Here is a 14,355-nt window from a genome sequence, read left to right as displayed (position 1 = left end):
AACCAGAACACCTTAAACATCATTTACCTTCATATTTATCACGTGTCAAGTCATTCATGTGAAGAAATTGGTGTGTCAACATGAATTTCACGTTAACGCAGCATTCATGGTTTTTCTGCGCTTAAAATGCTGGTCCTGAACTTAAATGCACAGGTTGCTCATATATGCTGTACATGCAATTCTTTAAAACCAGAACACCTTAAACATCAATTGCCTTCATATTTATCACATTTCGAGTCAATCTGAACAAGAAATTTGTGTGTCAACATGAACTTCACGCTAATGCAGCCGTCATGATTTTTCTGCTCTTCAAATGCTGGTCCTGAGCTTAAATGCACAGTTTGGTCAAATATGCTGTACATGCAATTCTTTAAAACCAGAACACCTTAAACATCATTTACCTTCATATTTATCACATGTCAAGTCATTCATGTGAAGAAATTGGTGTGTCAACATGAATTTCACGTTAACGCAGCATTCATGGTTTTCTTCGCTTCAAATGCTGGTCCTGAGCTTAAATGCACAGTTTGGTAAAATTTGCTGTACATGCAATTATTTCAAACAAGAACACCTTAAACATCAATTGCCTTCATATTTATCACATTTCGAGTCAATCTGAAGAAGAAATTTGTGTGTCAACATGAACTTCACGTTAATGCAGCCGTCATGATTTTTCTGCGTTTAAAATGCTGGTCCTCAGCTTAAATGCACAGTTTGCTCATATATGCTGTACATGCAATTCTTTTGAACCAGAACACCGTAAACATCAATTGCCTTCATATTTATCACATTTCGAGTCAATCTGAACAAGAAATTTGTGTGTCAACATGAACTTCACGCTAATGCAGCCGTCATGATTTTTCTGCTCTTCAAATGCTGGTCCTGAGCTTAAATGCACAGTTTGGTCAAATATGCTGTACATGCAATTCTTTAAAACCAGAACACCTTAAACATCATTTACCTTCATATTTATCACGTGTCAAGTCATTCATGTGAAGAAATTGGTGTGTCAACATGAATTTCACGTTAACGCAGCATTCATGGTTTTTCTGCGCTTAAAATGCTGGTCCTGAACTTAAATGCACAGGTTGCTCATATATCCTGTACATGCAATTCTTTAAAACCAGAACACCTTAAACATCAATTGCCTTCATATTTATCACATTTCGAGTCAATCTGAACAAGAAATTTGTGTGTCAACATGAACTTCACGCTAATGCAGCCGTCATGATTTTTCTGCTCTTCAAATGCTGGTCCTGAGCTTAAATGCACAGTTTGGTCAAATATGCTGTACATGCAATTCTTTAAAACCAGAACACCTTAAACATCAATTGCCTTCATATTTATCACATTTCGAGTCAATCTGAACAAGAAATTTGTGTGTCAACATGAACTTCACGCTAATGCAGCCGTCATGATTTTTCTGCTCATCAAATGCTGGTCCTGAGCTTAAATGCACAGTTTGGTCAAATATGCTGTACATGCAATTCTTTAAAACCAGAACAACTTAAACATCATTTACCTTCATATTTATCACGTGTCAAGTCATTCATGTGAAGAAATTGGTGTGTCAACATGAATTTCAGGTTAACGCAGCATTCATGTTTTTTCTGCGCTTAAAATGCTGGTCCTGAACTTAAATGCACAGTTTGCTCATATATGCTGTATATGCAATTTTTTTAAACCAGAACACCTTAAACATCATTTACCTTCATATTTAATCACATTTCAAGTCATTCATGTGAAGAAATTGATGTGTCAACATGAATTTCACGTAAACGCAGCAGTCATGATTTTTCTGCTCTTCAAATGCTGGTCCTGAGCTTAAATGCACAGTTTGGTCAGATATGCTGTACATGCAATTCTTTCAAACCAGAACACCTTAAACATCAATTGCCTTCATATTTATCACATTTCAAGTCATTCATGTGACGAAATTGATGTGTCAACATGAATTTCACGTTAACGCAGTATTCATGGTTTTTCTTCGCTTCAAATGCTGGTCCTGAGCTTAAATGCACAGATTGGTCAAATATGCTGTACATGCAATTCTTTAAAACCAGAACACCTTAAACATCATTTACCTTCATATTTAATCACATTTCAAGTCATTCATGTGAAGAAATTGATGTGTCAACATGAATTTCACGTTAACGGAGCATTCATGGTTTTTCTTCGCTTCAAATGCTGGTCCTGAGCTTAAATGCACAGTTTGGTCAGATATGCTGTATATGCAATTCTTTTAAACCAGAACACCTTGGACATCAATTGCCGATCATATTTATCGCCTTTCAAGTCATTCTGAAGACGAAATTTGAGTGTCAACATCAGGATCACGTTTAACGCAGCCTTCATGGTTTTTCTGGCTTTCAAATGCTTGTCCTCAGCTTAAATGCACAGTTTTGTCCAATATGCTGTCCATGCCAACCCAATATCTTAAACATCATTCGCCATCAAACAGATCACATTTCTAAGTCATTCTGAAGACGAAATTTGAGTGTCAACATCAGGGTCATGTTTAACGCAGCCTTCATTGGTTTTTCTGGATTTCAAATGCTTGTACACAGTTTGGTCCAATATGCTGTCTATGCCAACCCAATATCTTAAACATCATTTGCCATCAAATAGATCACATTTCTAGGTCATTCTGAAGAAGAATTTGGTTATCAACATGAATTTCACGTTAATGCAACATTCATGATTTTTCTGCGCTTCAAATGCTGGTCCTCAGGTTAAATGCACAGTTTGGTCAAATATGCTGTACATGCAATTCTTTCAAACCAGAACACCTTAAACATCAATTGCCTTCATATTTATCACATTTCGAGTCAATCTGAAGAAGAAATTTGTGTGTCAACATGAACTTCACCTTAATGCAACCGTCATGATTTTTCTGCGCTTAAAATGCTGGTCCTGAGCTTAAATGCACAGTTTGCTCATATATGCTGTACATGCAATTATTTCAAACCAGAACACCTTAAACATCAATTGCCTTCATATTTATCACATTTCGAGTCAATCTGAACAAGAAATTTGTGTGTCAACATGAACTTCACGCTAATGCAGCCGTCATGATTTTTCTGCTCATCAAATGCTGGTCCTGAGCTTAACTGCACAGTTTGGTCAGATATGCTGTACATGCAATTCTTTAAAACCAGAACACCTTAAACATCATTTACCTTCATATTTAATCACATTTCAAGTCATTCATGTGAAGAAATTGATGTGTCAACATGAATTTCACGTTAACGGAGCATTCATGGTTTTTCTTCGCTTCAAATGCTGGTCCTGAGCTTAAATGCACAGTTTGGTCAGATATGCTGTATATGCAATTCTTTTAAACCAGAACACCTTGGACATCAATTGCCGATCATATTTATCGCCTTTCAAGTCATTCTGAAGACGACATTTGAGTGTCAACATCAGGATCACGTTTAACGCAGCCTTCATGGTTTTTCTGGCTTTCAAATGCTTGTCCTCAGCTTAAATGCACAGTTTTGTCCAATATGCTGTCCATGCCAACCCAATATCTTAAACATCATTCGCCATCAAACAGATCACATTTCTAAGTCATTCTGAAGACGAAATTTGAGTGTCAACATCAGGGTCATGTTTAACGCAGCCTTCATTGGTTTTTCTGGATTTCAAATGCTTGTACACAGTTTGGTCCAATATGCTGTCTATGCCAACCCAATATCTTAAACATCATTTGCCATCAAATAGATCACATTTCTAGGTCATTCTGAAGAAGAATTTGGTTATCAACATGAATTTCACGTTAATGCAACATTCATGATTTTTCTGCGCTTCAAATGCTGGTCCTCAGGTTAAATGCACAGTTTGGTCAAATATGCTGTACATGCAATTCTTTCAAACCAGAACACCTTAAACATCAATTGCCTTCATATTTATCACATTTCGAGTCAATCTGAAGAAGAAATTTGTGTGTCAACATGAACTTCACCTTAATGCAACCGTCATGATTTTTCTGCGCTTAAAATGCTGGTCCTGAGCTTAAATGCACAGTTTGCTCATATATGCTGTACATGCAATTATTTCAAACAAGAACACCTTAAACATCAATTGCCTTCATATTTATCACATTTCGAGTCAATCTGAACAAGAAATTTGTGTGTCAACATGAACTTCACGCTAATGCAGCCGTCATGATTTTTCTGCTCTTCAAATGCTGGTCCTGAGCTTAAATGCACAGTTTGGTCAAATATGCTGTACATGCAATTCTTTAAAACCAGAACACCTTAAACATCATTTACCTTCATATTTATCACGTGTCAAGTCATTCATGTGAAGAAATTGGTGTGTCAACATGAATTTCCCGTTAACGCAGCATTCATGGTTTTTCTTCGCTTCAAATGCTGGTCCTGAGCTTAAATGCACAGTTTGGTAAAATTTGCTGTACATGCAATTATTTCAAACAAGAACACCTTAAACATCAATTGCCTTCATATTTATCACATTTCGAGTCAATCTGAAGAAGAAATTTGTGTGTCAACATGAACTTCACGTTATTGCAGCTGTCATGATTTTTCTGCGCTTAAAATGCTGGTCCTCAGCTTAAATGCACAGTTTTGTCAAATATGCTGTACATGCAATTCTTTCAAACCAGAACACCTTAAACATCAATTGCCTTCATATTTATCACATTTCGAGTCAATCTGAACAAGAAATTTGTGTGTCAACATGAACTTCACGCTAATGCAGCCGTCAAGATTTTTCTGCTCTTCAAATGCTGGTCCTGAGCTTAAATGCACAGTTTGGTCAAATATGCTGTACATGCAATTCTTTAAAACCAGAACACCTTAAACATCATTTACCTTCATATTTATCACGTGTCAAGTCATTCATGTGAAGAAATTGGTGTGTCAACATGAATTTCACGTTAACGCAGCATTCATGGTTTTTCTGCGCTTAAAATGCTGGTCCTGAACTTAATTGCACAGGTTGCTCATATATGCTGTACATGCAATTCTTTCAAACCAGAACACCTTAAACATCAATTGCCTTCATATTTATCACATTTCGAGTCAATCTGAACAAGAAATTTGTGTGTCAACATGAACTTCACGCTAATGCAGCCGTCATGATTTTTCTGCTCTTCAAATGCTGGTCCTGAGCTTAAATGCACAGTTTGGTCAAATATGCTGTACATGCAATTCTTTAAAACCAGAACACCTTAAACATCATTTACCTTCATATTTATCACGTGTCAAGTCATTCATGTGAAGAAATTGGTGTGTCAACATGAATTTCACGTTAACGCAGCATTCATGGTTTTTCTGCGCTTAAAATGCTGGTCCTAAGCTTAAATGCACAGTTTGGTAAAATTTGCTGTACATGCAATTATTTCAAACAAGAACACCTTAAACATCAATTGCCTTCATATTTAATCACATTTCAAGTCATTCATGTGAAGAAATTGATGTGTCAACATGAATTTCACGTAAACGCAGCAGTCATGATTTTTCTGCTCTTCAAATGCTGGTCCTTAGCTTAAATGCACAGTTTGGTCAGATATGCTGTACATGCAATTCTTTCAAACCAGAACACCTTAAACATCAATTGCCTTCATATTTATCACATTTCAAGTCATTCATGTGACGAAATTGATGTGTCAACATGAATTTCACGTTAACGCAGCATTCATGGTTTTTCTTCGCTTCAAATGCTGGTCCTGAGCTTAAATGCACAGTTTGGTCAGATATGCTGTATATGCAATTCTTTTAAACCAGAACACCTTGGACATCAATTGCCGATCATATTTATCGCCTTTCAAGTCATTCTGAAGACGAAATTTGAGTGTCAACATCAGGATCACGTTTAACGCAGCCTTCATGGTTTTTCTGGCTTTCAAATGCTTGTCCTCAGCTTAAATGCACAGTTTGGTCCAATATGCTGTCCATGCCAACCCAATATCTTAAACATCATTCGCCATCAAACAGATCACATTTCTAAGTCATTCTGAAGACGAAATTTGAGTGTCAACATCAGGGTCATGTTTAACGCAGCCTTCATTGGTTTTTCTGGATTTCAAATGCTTGTACACAGTTTGGTCCAATATGCTGTCTATGCCAACCCAATATCTTAAACATCATTTGCCATCAAATAGATCACATTTCTAGGTCATTCTGAAGAAGAATTTGGTTATCAACATGAATTTCACGTTAATGCAACATTCATGATTTTTCTGCGCTTAAAATGCTGGTACTGAGCTTAAATGCACAGTTTGCTCATATATGCTGTACATGCAATTATTTCAAACAAGAACACCTTAAACATCAATTGCCTTCATATTTATCACATTTCGAGTCAATCTGAAGAAGAAATTTGTGTGTCAACATGAACTTCACGTTAATGCAGCCGTCATGATTTTTCTGCGTTTAAAATGCTGGTCCTGAGCTTAAATGCACAGTTTGCTCATATATGCTGTACATGCAATTCTTTTGAACCAGAACACCGTAAACATCAATTGCCTTCATATTTAATCACATTTCAAGTCATTCATGTGAAGAAAGTGATGTGTCAACATGAATTTCACGTTAACGCAGCATTCATGGTTTTTCTGCGCTTAAAATGCTGGTCCTAAGCTCAAATGCACAGTTTGGTCAAATATGCTGTACATGCAATTCTTTCAAAGCAGAACACCTTAAACATCTTTCATCTTCATATTTATCACATTTCAAGTCATTCATGTGAAGAAATTGGTGTGTCAACATGAATTTTACGTTAACGCAGCTTTCATGGTTTTTCTGGCCTTCAAAATGCTTGTCCTCAGCTTAAATGCACAGTTTGGTCAAATATGCTGTACATGCAATTCTTTCAAACCAGAACACCTTAAACATCAATTGCCTTCATATTTATCACATTTCGAGTCAATCTGAACAAGAAATCTGTGTGTCAACATGAACTTCACGCTAATGCAGCCGTCATGATTTTTCTGCTCTTCAAATGCTGGTCCTGAGCTTAAATGCACAGTTTGGTCAAATATGCTGTACATGCAATTCTTTAAAACCAGAACACCTTAAACATCATTTACCTTCATATTTATCACGTGTCAAGTCATTCATGTGAAGAAATTGGTGTGTCAACATGAATTTCACGTTAACGCAGCATTCATGGTTTTTCTGCGCTTAAAATGCTGGTCCTAAGCTTAAATGCACAGTTTGGTAAAATTTGCTGTACATGCAATTATTTCAAACAAGAACACCTTAAACATCAATTGCCTTCATATTTATCACATTTCGAGTCAATCTGAAGAAGAAATTTGTGTGTCAACATGAACTTCACGTTATTGCAGCCGTCATGATTTTTCTGCGCTTAAAATGCTGGTCCTCAGCTTAAATGCACAGTTTTGTCAAATATGCTGTACATGCAATTCTTTCAAACCAGAACACCTTAAACATCAATTGCCTTCATATTTATCACATTTCGAGTAAATCTGAACAAGAAATTTGTGTGTCAACATGAACTTCACGCTAATGCAGCCGTCATGATTTTTCTGCTCTTCAAATGCTGGTCCTGAGCTTAAATACACAGTTTGGTCAAATATGCTGTACATGCAATTCTTTAAAACCAGAACACCTTAAACATCATTTACCTTCATATTTATCACGTGTCAAGTCATTCATGTGAAGAAATTGGTGTGTCAACATGAATTTCCCGTTAACGCAGCATTCATGGTTTTTCTTCGCTTCAAATGCTGGTCCTGAGCTTAAATGCACAGTTTGGTAAAATTTGCTGTACATGCAATTATTTCAAACAAGAACACCTTAAACATCAATTGCCTTCATATTTATCACATTTCGAGTCAATCTGAAGAAGAAATTTGTGTGTCAACATGAACTTCACGTTAATGCAGCCGTCATGATTTTTCTGCGTTGAAAATGCTGGTCCTGAGCTTAAATGCACAGTTTGCTCATATATGCTGTACATGCAATTCTTTTGAACCAGAACACCGTAAACATCAATTGCCTTCATATTTAATCACATTTCAAGTCATTCATGTGAAGAAAGTGATGTGTCAACATGAATTTCACGTTAACGCAGCATTCATGGTTTTTCTGCGCTTAAAATGCTGGTCCTAAGCTCAAATGCACAGTTTGGTCAAATATGCTGTACATGCAATTCTTTCAAAGCAGAACACCTTAAACATCTTTCATCTTCATATTTATCACATTTCAAGTCATTCATGTGAAGAAATTGGTGTGTCAACATGAATTTTACGTTAACGCAGCTTTCATGGTTTTTCTGGCCTTCAAAATGCTTGTCCTCAGCTTAAATGCACAGTTTGGTCAAATATGCTGTACATGCAATTCTTTCAAACCAGAACACCTTAAACATCATTTACCTTCATATTTATCACGTGTCAAGTCATTCATGTGAAGAAATTGGTGTGTCAACATGAATTTCACGTTAACGCAGCATTCATGGTTTTTCTGCGCTTAAAATGCTGGTCCTGAACTTAAATGCACAGGTTGCTCATATATCCTGTACATGCAATTCTTTAAAACCAGAACACCTTAAACATCAATTGCCTTCATATTTATCACATTTCGAGTCAATCTGAACAAGAAATTTGTGTGTCAACATGAACTTCACGCTAATGCAGCCGTCATGATTTTTCTGCTCTTCAAATGCTGGTCCTGAGCTTAAATGCACAGTTTGGTCAAATATGCTGTACATGCAATTCTTTAAAACCAGAACACCTTAAACATCATTTACCTTCATATTTATCACATGTCAAGTCATTCATGTGAAGAAATTGGTGTGTCAACATGAATTTCAGGTTAACGCAGCATTCATGGTGTTTCTTCGCTTCAAATGCTGGTCCTGAGCTTAAATGCACAGTTTGGTAAAATTTGCTGTACATGCAATTATTTCAAACAAGAACACCTTAAACATCAATTGCCTTCATATTTATCACATTTCGAGTCAATCTGAAGAAGAAATTTGTGTTTCAACATGAACTTCACGTTAATGCAGCCGTCATGATTTTTCTGCGTTTAAAATGCTGGTCCTCAGCTTAAATGCACAGTTTGCTCATATATGCTGTACATGCAATTCTTTAAAACCAGAACACCTTAAACATCAATTGCCTTCATATTTATCACATTTCGAGTCAATCTGAACAAGAAATTTGTGTGTCAACATGAACTTCACGCTAATGCAGCCGTCATGATTTTTCTGCTCATCAAATGCTGGTCCTGAGCTTAAATGCACAGTTTGGTCAAATATGCTGTACATGCAATTCTTTAAAACCAGAACAACTTAAACATCATTTACCTTCATATTTATCACGTGTCAAGTCATTCATGTGAAGAAATTGGTGTGTCAACATGAATTTCAGGTTAACGCAGCATTCATGTTTTTTCTGCGCTTAAAATGCTGGTCCTGAACTTAAATGCACAGTTTGCTCATATATGCTGTATATGCAATTTTTTAAACCAGAACACCTTAAACATCATTTACCTTCATATTTAATCACATTTCAAGTCATTCATGTGAAGAAATTGATGTGTCAACATGAATTTCACGTAAACGCAGCAGTCATGATTTTTCTGCTCTTCAAATGCTGGTCCTGAGCTTAAATGCACAGTTTGGTCAGATATGCTGTACATGCAATTCTTTCAAACCAGAACACCTTAAACATCAATTGCCTTCATATTTATCACATTTCGAGTCAATCTGAACAAGAAATTTGTGTGTCAACATGAACTTCACGCTAATGCAGCCGTCATGATTTTTCTGCTCTTCAAATGCTGGTCCTGAGCTTAAATGCACAGTTTGGTCAAATATGCTGTACATGCAATTCTTTAAAACCAGAACACCTTAAACATCATTTACCTTCATATTTGTCACGTGTCAAGTCATTCATGTGAAGAAATTGGTGTGTCAACATGAATTTCACGTTAACGCAGCATTCATGGTTTTTCTGCGCTTAAAATGCTGGTCCTGAACTTAAATGCACAGGTTGCTCATATATCCTGTACATGCAATTCTTTAAAACCAGAACACCTTAAACATCAATTGCCTTCATATTTATCACATTTCGAGTCAATCTGAACAAGAAATTTGTGTGTCAACATGAACTTCACGCTAATGCAGCCGTCATGATTTTTCTGCTCTTCAAATGCTGGTCCTGAGCTTAAATGCACAGTTTGGTCAGATATGCTGTACATGCAATTCTTTCAAACCAGAACACCTTAAACATCAATTGCCTTCATATTTATCACATTTCAAGTCATTCATGTGACGAAATTGATGTGTCAACATGAATTTCACGTTAACGCAGTATTCATGGTTTTTCTTCGCTTCAAATGCTGGTCCTGAGCTTAAATGCACAGATTGGTCAAATATGCTGTACATGCAATTCTTTAAAACCAGAACACCTTAAACATCATTTACCTTCATATTTAATCACATTTCAAGTCATTCATGTGAAGAAATTGATGTGTCAACATGAATTTCACGTTAACGGAGCATTCATGGTTTTTCTTCGCTTCAAATGCTGGTCCTGAGCTTAAATGCACAGTTTGGTCAGATATGCTGTATATGCAATTCTTTTAAACCAGAACACCTTGGACATCAATTGCCGATCATATTTATCGCCTTTCAAGTCATTCTGAAGACGAAATTTGAGTGTCAACATCAGGATCACGTTTAACGCAGCCTTCATGGTTTTTCTGGCTTTCAAATGCTTGTCCTCAGCTTAAATGCACAGTTTTGTCCAATATGCTGTCCATGCCAACCCAATATCTTAAACATCATTCGCCATCAAACAGATCACATTTCTAAGTCATTCTGAAGACGAAATTTGAGTGTCAACATCAGGGTCATGTTTAACGCAGCCTTCATTGGTTTTTCTGGATTTCAAATGCTTGTACACAGTTTGGTCCAATATGCTGTCTATGCCAACCCAATATCTTAAACATCATTTGCCATCAAATAGATCACATTTCTAGGTCATTCTGAAGAAGAATTTGGTTATCAACATGAATTTCACGTTAATGCAACATTCATGATTTTTCTGCGCTTCAAATGCTGGTCCTCAGGTTAAATGCACAGTTTGGTCAAATATGCTGTACATGCAATTCTTTCAAACCAGAACACCTTAAACATCAATTGCCTTCATATTTATCACATTTCGAGTCAATCTGAAGAAGAAATTTGTGTGTCAACATGAACTTCACCTTAATGCAACCGTCATGATTTTTCTGCGCTTAAAATGCTGGTCCTGAGCTTAAATGCACAGTTTGCTCATATATGCTGTACATGCAATTATTTCAAACAAGAACACCTTAAACATCAATTGCCTTCATATTTATCACATTTCGAGTCAATCTGAAGAAGAAATTTGTGTGTCAACATGAACTTCACGTTAATGCAGCCGTCATGATTTTTCTGCGTTTAAAATGCTGGTCCTGAGCTTAAATGCACAGTTTGCTCATATATGCTGTACATGCAATTCTTTTGAACCAGAACACCGTAAACATCAATTGCCTTCATATTTAATCACATTTCAAGTCATTCATGTGAAGAAAGTGATGTGTCAACATGAATTTCACGTTAACCCAGCATTCATGGTTTTTCTGCGCTTAAAATGCTGGTCCTAAGCTCAAATGCACAGTTTGGTCAAATATGCTGTACATGCAATTCTTTCAAAGCAGAACACCTTAAACATCTTTCATCTTCATATTTATCACATTTCAAGTCATTCATGTGAAGAAATTGGTGTGTCAACATGAATTTTACGTTAACGCAGCTTTCGTGGTTTTTCTGGCCTTCAAAATGCTTGTCCTCAGCTTAAATGCACAGTTTGGTCAAATATGCTGTACATGCAATTCTTTCAAACCAGAACACCTTAAACATCAATTGCCGTCATATTTATCACATTTCGAGTCAATCTGAAGAAGAAATTTGTGTGTCAACATGAACTTCACGCTAATGCAGCCGTCATGATTTTTCTGCTCTTCAAATGCTGGTCCTGAGCTTAAATGCACAGTTTGGTCAAATATGCTGTACATGCAATTCTTTCAAACCAGAACACCTTAAACATCAATTGCCTTCATATTTATCACATTTCGAGTCAATCTGAACAAGAAATTTGTGTGTCAACATGAACTTCACGCTAATGCAGCCGTCATGATTTTTCTGCTCTTCAAATGCTGGTCCTGAGCTTAAATGCACAGTTTGGTCAAATATGCTGTACATGCAATTCTTTAAAACCAGAACACCTTAAACATCATTTACCTTCATATTTATCACGTGTCAAGTCATTCATGTGAAGAAATTGGTGTGTCAACATGAATTTCACGTTAACGCAGCATTCATGGTTTTTCTGTGCTTAAAATGCTGGTCCTGAACTTAAATGCACAGGTTGCTCATATATCCTGTACATGCAATTCTTTCAAACCAGAACACCTTAAACATCAATTGCCTTCATATTTATCACATTTCGAGTCAATCTGAACAAGAAATTTGTGTGTCAACATGAACTTCACGCTAATGCAGCCGTCATGATTTTTCTGCTCTTCAAATGCTGGTCCTGAGCTTAAATGCACAGTTTGGTCAAATATGCTGTACATGCAATTCTTTCAAACCAGAACACCTTAAACATCAATTGCCTTCATATTTATCACATTTCGAGTCAATCTGAACAAGAAATCTGTGTGTCAACATGAACTTCACGCTAATGCAGCCGTCATGATTTTTCTGCTCTTCAAATGCTGGTCCTGAGCTTAAATGCACAGTTTGGTCAAATATGCTGTACATGCAATTCTTTAAAACCAGAACACCTTAAACATCATTTACCTTCATATTTATCACGTGTCAAGTCATTCATGTGAAGAAATTGGTGTGTCAACATGAATTTCACGTTAACGCAGCATTCATGGTTTTTCTGCGCTTAAAATGCTGGTCCTAAGCTTAAATGCACAGTTTGGTAAAATTTGCTGTACATGCAATTATTTCAAACAAGAACACCTTAAACATCAATTGCCTTCATATTTATCACATTTCGAGTCAATCTGAAGAAGAAATTTGTGTGTCAACATGAACTTCACGTTATTGCAGCCGTCATGATTTTTCTGCGCTTAAAATGCTGGTCCTCAGCTTAAATGCACAGTTTTGTCAAATATGCTGTACATGCAATTCTTTCAAACCAGAACACCTTAAACATCAATTGCCTTCATATTTATCACATTTCGAGTAAATCTGAACAAGAAATTTGTGTGTCAACATGAACTTCACGCTAATGCAGCCGTCATGATTTTTCTGCTCTTCAAATGCTGGTCCTGAGCTTAAATACACAGTTTGGTCAAATATGCTGTACATGCAATTCTTTAAAACCAGAACACCTTAAACATCATTTACCTTCATATTTATCACGTGTCAAGTCATTCATGTGAAGAAATTGGTGTGTCAACATGAATTTCCCGTTAACGCAGCATTCATGGTTTTTCTTCGCTTCAAATGCTGGTCCTGAGCTTAAATGCACAGTTTGGTAAAATTTGCTGTACATGCAATTATTTCAAACAAGAACACCTTAAACATCAATTGCCTTCATATTTATCACATTTCGAGTCAATCTGAAGAAGAAATTTGTGTGTCAACATGAACTTCACGTTAATGCAGCCGTCATGATTTTTCTGCGTTGAAAATGCTGGTCCTGAGCTTAAATGCACAGTTTGCTCATATATGCTGTACATGCAATTCTTTTGAACCAGAACACCGTAAACATCAATTGCCTTCATATTTAATCACATTTCAAGTCATTCATGTGAAGAAAGTGATGTGTCAACATGAATTTCACGTTAACGCAGCATTCATGGTTTTTCTGCGCTTAAAATGCTGGTCCTAAGCTCAAATGCACAGTTTGGTCAAATATGCTGTACATGCAATTCTTTCAAAGCAGAACACCTTAAACATCTTTCATCTTCATATTTATCACATTTCAAGTCATTCATGTGAAGAAATTGGTGTGTCAACATGAATTTTACGTTAACGCAGCTTTCATGGTTTTTCTGGCCTTCAAAATGCTTGTCCTCAGCTTAAATGCACAGTTTGGTAAAATATGCTGTACATGCAATTCTTTCAAACCAGAACACCTTAAACATCATTTACCTTCATATTTATCACGTGTCAAGTCATTCATGTGAAGAAATTGGTGTGTCAACATGAATTTCACGTTAACGCAGCATTCATGGTTTTTCTGCGCTTAAAATGCTGGTCCTGAACTTAAATGCACAGGTTGCTCATATATCCTGTACATGCAATTCTTTAAAACCAGAACACCTTAAACATCAATTGCCTTCATATTTATCACATTTCGAGTCAATC

This window comes from Acanthochromis polyacanthus, chromosome 8 (assembly GCF_021347895.1).
Source record: "Acanthochromis polyacanthus isolate Apoly-LR-REF ecotype Palm Island chromosome 8, KAUST_Apoly_ChrSc, whole genome shotgun sequence".
NCBI lineage: Eukaryota > Metazoa > Chordata > Actinopteri > Pomacentridae > Acanthochromis > Acanthochromis polyacanthus.
The sequence above is the reverse complement of the archived record's forward strand: the minus strand, read 5'-3'. Positions refer to the sequence as shown.